This window comes from Pagrus pagrus, assembly GCF_965226575.1.
Source record: "Pagrus pagrus genome assembly, contig: HAP1_SCAFFOLD_85, whole genome shotgun sequence".
Classification (NCBI taxonomy): domain Eukaryota; kingdom Metazoa; phylum Chordata; class Actinopteri; order Spariformes; family Sparidae; genus Pagrus; species Pagrus pagrus.
Window position 1 is genome coordinate 212,864 of NW_028175378.1, and position 7,083 is coordinate 219,946.

Sequence of the window (7,083 nt, forward strand, 5' to 3'; positions counted from 1 at the left end):
AGTTTCGTTTCTTTCAGTATCTCACCGTTTGTTAAGCAACGTGGTCCTTTTTCCCTCAATAAGGATTCCAGTGATGACGGTCCGGGGCCGCAGATTTTTTCTCGAGGTAGAGGCTGGACGAAGTTTTCCTCCAGGCTGGCCGGTCACAGTCCGCTGCAGGCTCCAGATCCTGTCACACAAGGAATCCCACTTCTGACACCAAATTGTTGTGGAAATTTGTCTTATTTGTGAGATATCTGAAACAAACTTGTAAGAAATACCAGTTGTCTTTTAAGGATTTTATTCTTTATAAAAAAGGTTCATCAATCAACAGAGTGGCATGCGGTCTGCAGAAAGAAGAACAAGATGAGACAGTTGAGAACCCTTTTTGTTAAAGGAAAGGAATGCCCTGTGTCCTTCTCATGTCTGTACCAGGCTCCGTTCCCATAACAAGAAGCACATATCTCTCTTTGTGCTGACAGTACAAACATTCGAGGATGTGGGAAGAACACAGTGAAGACAATGTAAGACGACATAATGAATAAAAATGGTATAGTAATACAATTTCCCATTCCAGGCTTTTATGGTGAGGGATCTGATGTTCAGCTCCCATTTTAGGTCCTGGGTGATAATGGTGCCCAGGAAACGGCAGGACTCCACAGAGTTGACTGGGGAGCCACACAGGTTGACGGAGGCGGGTGGGGCTGGGTTCTTTCTGAAGTCCACTACTATCTCCACTGTCTTTAGAGCATTAAGCTCCAGGTTGTTCTGGCTGCACCAGGTCACCAAATGGTCAATCTCTCACCTGTAGGCGGACAGGTTTCCAGATGTTACCAGTTCTGGTCCCAAAGCAATTTTTTCAACAACTCAACCTTTGCATCACACAGTTTATATGGAGAAACAAACCACCCAGGATAAAGATGACAATATTGCAAAACCCTCTAGAAAAAGGTGGACTGAAAAGTCCCCAATTTTGAGCATTTCTATTGGGCAGCACAAATTACAGCAATATGGGTCTGGCAAACAGTGCAAATCCCATTCACCTAAGTGGAAACAAATTGAACAGAACCATTTAACAGAGTTCAAACTGGAATCAGTTCAATATAACAGCTCGCTTAGCTCTCTTTTGGTTACAACAACAAACCCAGTTATTGTCCATACTTATAAGATATGGCAGCAAATTTGGAAGAAAACGGGCTGTATTCAACCTATTTATGACAAATCCCCTTTCCACTCCAATCCCTCTTTACCTAAAGCCCTTAGAGATGGTATTACAAACCTATGGTTTACAAAAGGTATTACAACTTTTGGGAATTTGTTCAAAGATGGAACCCTTCAGACTTTTGAAGAGCTCTCATCTCAGTATGGACTACTCCACACCCATTATTTCAAATACCTCCAGGTTAGGCACTTTGTTATCTCCGAACAGGGTGGCCATCTTCAACCATTAAAAGAGCAGCCTCTAGATAAACTTGTGCGTAGTAAACAGGGAGTGGGGGGGGTTTATCAAATCAAATCAAATCAAATCAAATTTTATTTATATAGCCCAAAATCACAATTCATTCTTTATTCTTCATTTTATCTTGAACAACAAGTAGCCATCAAAATGATATGTCAGACAAACAAAATAATCTGTTCGAGAGGGAACAGGAGGAAGCAGAAAGCTTATTTAGTCCTGTCCCTTCTTCACAACTTCCTCACATCATAAAATAAATACAACAAAAAAGAAATATATAAAAGTAAAATACGAAGTAATGACAAAATGATAAATACAACAAAACAATTAACAAAAAATCAAGGCATACTTAAACTAGCCTCCTACAATATCCTAAACTCGAAAAAGTTAATTCCCCAGTCACTCCCCATATACCACCAAAGTGAAGTACTGTATTCCATAACCCAGCCGTGATTGCAATTAGTTATATTTATATTATACATATTGCTTCGTATAAGGAACAGAAATGTAATAGAATAATTACATCCAGAAAATAGATAGTTGTTTTGAGGTCTTATTTTTTTATTATATTTGTCAAGAATTGCTTTCTTGTATCTGTTTTTAAACTGTATAGAGCTAGTACTTTGATTTCTTCTTCAAGACCATTCCACAATGTTACCCCATAGACTGATATGCACATGCTTTTAAAAGCAGTACGTACACAAGGTTTTTTAAAATTTAATTTTCCTCTTAGATGATATTTACCTTCTCTATCTTGAAACATGTTTTTAAATGTTTTCAGGCAGTGCATTATTTCTTGCTTTAAACATTATTATTGCTGTTCTAACTTTCACTAAGTCCATAAATTTCAAAGTCTGTAATTTAAAAAATAGAGGATTCGTATGATCAAGATACCCAGCATGATTTATTATCCTTACTGCTCTTTTTTGCAATGTGCATATCCTTTTTAAGGTACTCTTGTAAGTATTACCCCAGATTTCAACACAATAGATCAGATATGGTAATATGTGTAATAGCGGATAAGGTCTAACGTCTCATTTGGAAAAGTTGGGGAACCCCAGGTTATCCCACACACTCAGAGTCTGGCAGAAGGTAATTAATATTTGTGAGATGCATAGAATGTTGAGAATTTTCAGATGGTTTGCCTATGACTCAGATTTTATTCCCAACAGGCACGACTCTAGTTTTAAATCATGGACATTGTATGGTCTCACAACACTCCTTTCACTTACTCAAAGAAACACTGTGCACAGCTTTGAGACCTTGCGGGATAATCATGGCTTGGCACGAAATAAATTTCATAGATACCTGCAATTACGATCATATATTGCTTATGAATGTAAATTGACCGACCTTACAGAAAGTGAATCAGAATTTTTCCACACAGCTGGAGACAATGTGGTTCGACTGTTGCTAACCACTATCATATCTTCTGGGATTGTCCCAAGTTAAATGATTTCTGGAGGGGTATCCAGGCTTCCTTAAGCACGGTTTTTAACACTCAAATACCTCTGGTTTTTGATGTTCTGTACCTGGGTCTTGTCTCTTTTTTGAAATGCAGGACCGAGATAAAGCTGCTGCAATTACTTTTGGTGGCTAGTAAGAAATCAATTACAAGGAGATGGTTAAGCCCGATTCAGCCTACCCTGGATGATTGGATTGGAATTACCCTAGAGATATTTAGGATGGAAAAATTGAGCTATCAATTAAGAATCCAAAAGAACAAATTTTACCAAATCTGGAACAACTGGATTTCATTCATAACCCCTACGAGAGCAGATTTCATTTGATCTCACTGGTAATATTACTTCCTAGATTACTTACTTAATTTCTGACTGGTTATTGTTAATTATTTCTATGACAGCAGCAGCGGGCGGCCACCCTGGTTCCTGTACATAGTTCCATTTAAACTGTTCTATCTACAAGTGAGATGAGAGATGAGATGAGATCTACAAGTAAGTTGTACCAGAGTTCTCTCTAAGTGAGTGTAAATCTCATCTGGCTTTGTGTACCTCGCGCAAATTATCAGTACTGTCTTTTAAGAGGATAACCTGTATCCACTGATATTATTCCATTACAATTGCTGTGTAATTTAAGTTATTAGAGGAAAGTGGGTACTACAAAGGCCGAACGTAATTTAATCCACGACCCATGACTATACCTTTTTTGGACTCGCATGCCTGGACGGCTGGTGATGCGTTTTTCCTGGACTCAAACAAACAAAACCGGAAGGACACTTGTTTTCACTCTTACCAATGTTGATATGCTGGTGTATTTATGTCCATTCCAAATAAAGATATAATAAAAAATAAAAAATAAAAAGATATTGTAATATGAGTGCACAGTACAGAAAGTGTAGTGTTGCTTGATTCAAGATATATTTACATTTACTCAGCACTCCAATGCTCTTTGCCATCTTAGTACACAGATACTTAATGTGGGCCTTCCAGCAAAACTAAATTAATACATTAAAAATTAAAACACTCCAAAATTTGTTTTCATAAACTCTTTCTATTGCAACATTATTAATTTCTACGGGAACATCTTCATTCATTTTACAATGTCCAAAATGTATAAATTTAGTTTTGTTCAGGTTCAATCAGCGCCGCCCCTCCCTAGCTGCAGAACACGCGCTGTGCGTAGGGCCCCACGATCCGTGGGGGGCCCCATTTTGCGCAAGGGGACGCATTCTCTGCAAATGCGCAAAGGATGCGCATCGCTGCCGTGAGGCGCGCTTAGAGCACCAAGTCAGCCCAAGGCAGGAGAGAAAAAAAAAGAGACGAGTAATCTGACACCGCACACGTTGCCGCAATGATTGACAGCACGCAGGATCTGACCAATCAGCGGTCAGATGCGCCGACAGCAGTTGGATGCAGGTGGGGAGATGGCGTCCAAACGGCAATATGAATCGGGAGCAAGCAAAAGAAAGACAAAGTCTAAACAAGAGGAGGCTCGTGCTTCACTTGAAGGTGGGTATGTTGTGGCATGAACACCTCAGCTGCTAATCATGAGACAGAAGAGAGGATAATTCTGTCTAGATGTGGACTGGAGATTAAATTTTCCAGCGGCCCTGATTATCATTTATTGAATGTCTTGTTAACTGCATATACATTCAGCTCTGTTGAAAAAGGAGCGGTTAATTGACCAGTTGGTGGTCGTATGTTGGCTCAGGTTTAATGCCTATCAATCTATGCTACCAATAGAAGTTTTGGGCTATTTTTATGGAGGTAAAATGTCGCCATCTCTTGGTTAATTTAATTCATAACAGTCATATAAGATTAGATAAGAAAAATTAATATAATCCTTTATTTGACCCTCAATGGAGAAATGTAAAGCGTTACAGCAGCAAACAGCAGTGTAGGAATATAGAACCTAAGCACTAAATGTAAAAATAAGTATATAAAAATATTTAGATATAGAAATATCAAATCAAATCATAATGAATATTATTAGCTGTAGTCGTATTTGCATTAATTGCATTTTAATCTTTGTGAGGCTAGTATTTACATTAATTTCATTGTGTAATTTACCATTAAGACCAAAACAAATCTTAATAATCTGCTTGTATGGTGGATTTCTTGTCATAACAGGGTCAATGCTGAAGTTTGTTACTAAGGATGACACGGAGCCAGCACCCAGTATGTCACAAGGGCCATCAGGCACCATGTCTACTGAAGCAGCCTGCATCTGTAAAAGGCTTGTTCCATTGTTGAAAGAGGCTGTTCATTTGATTTGTTCCCACTTATAAAAGGTTGTAAACCTAAATGGCATTCCGTGATACAGTCATTTTGTAAGGGGGGGGGCCTCAAAATAAAATTCTGCTTATGGCCCCAATTTTGCCAGGGGCGGCCCTGGGTTCAATGATAATTTATTTATATCAAACCAACTTTTTAATTTATACATTTCTTCCATGACCACTTCCAAGAGCTGCTGCAAGTCTTCCCCAGAACAAAAAATATTTGTGTCATCCGCAAAGACAACAAACTTCAGTACATTTGAAACTCTACAAATGTCATTAATGTACAAAATAACTAGCTTCGGCCCCAAGACTGACCCCTGTGGGACACCACAGGTAATGTTCAGGTTCTTTGACTTGTGAAACCCCATCTGCACAAATTGAAGCCTGTTTTTAATGTAACTCTTTATCCAATCCAATGCAACCCCTCTGATGCCATACCTCTCCAGTTTTTTAAGTAGCATCCCATGATCAATTGTGTCGAATGCTTTTTTTAGGTCAACAAATATATAGAAGTTAATCTGCCTGATCTGAACCCATACTGACTGTCCATGAATATATTATTTTTTTTAACGAAATAATCCAGTCTTGTAACAAAAAGTTTTTCAATAATTTTTGAGAACTGAGAAAGCAAGGATACAGGTCTATAGTTGGTGAAAAGGTGTTTATCACCATCTTTATACAATTACTTTAGCAACTTTAATTTGATCTGGAAATGTTCCTGTTATGAATGATAAATTACATATATGTGTTAACAGACCCACAATTCCATTTATTATTTTCTTTAGAAGACTCATATCGATATCATTCCAATCTTTTGACGTTTTACTTATACACTTATTTACAATATCAATAATTTCCTTACTTTTCACAGTTCCCAATATGATTGAATTTGGATTTCTCTCCACACATTTTTCCTCAACACATTTCTTCTCGGATTTATTTCTTTGGCCAGATTAGGACCCATCCATTAACAAAAAAACTGTTAAATTTGTCAACCACTTCATTCCTATCAGTAATTGTTATGCCATTGTCCGTAAACAATTCAGGGTAATCTGGTTTGGTTTGTCTTTTTCTAATTATATTATTTAAGGGAATAGTTGTCCAGTCCATCAGCAGGGCAGAGGAGAGCCATTAGCATTGGGCTAAGACAAGCGACAAAAGTAGCTAATTTGGCTAACGTTACATATTTCATGAAAATAACAAATCCCCGAAGCAAAACAACTAATTACCTGTCCAACAGAAAGACAGCAACCTCTGCATCACTTCTGGAAGTGCTACTTTTGGCTGCATTTTCTCTGCCATTGTTCTCTCTTGGTAACTCTGCTGCTTCTTCTTCTGCTGCTGTTTTATGGCTGTTGGCAAACAACTTTTAGGTGTGCATTACCGCCACCTTCTGAACTGGAGTGTGGATCTCCTGCTAACTCCATAGCTGTGTCCAAATTCAGGGGCCGTATCCTTCGAAGGCCGGGTCCTTCGGAGAGTCCTTTGACGGTTGCGTCAACCATAGTTAAATTGGACGGTCTAGCCTTCGGAGTATTTCCTGGTTTGCGTCACCAGATGTTCCCGCCCTTACGGTTATGTCACGATTGATGCCGCCCAGGCCCGCGAAAGAGAGTTGACTGAATGGATTTTATGGTTTTCTGAACGTCTAACATTTTGAAAGCGAAGGCTTTTATAGCTTTACTTCCAACGGCATAATGCTAATTTATGCCGTATGCTAATGCATTACCAGGGTCACGTATTTTAACTGAAAGTCCGCTGAAGTTTAACATATCTGGCAATGGATGATCAAATGAGTAAAAACCGAGTATAAACCCAGAACTTACATTTAAATGTCAAGTCCGCGCCACTTGATGTCGCCATTGTTCAGTTTTCCCTCTTCTTTTTCGTGACTGAGCAGCGGCGCGCA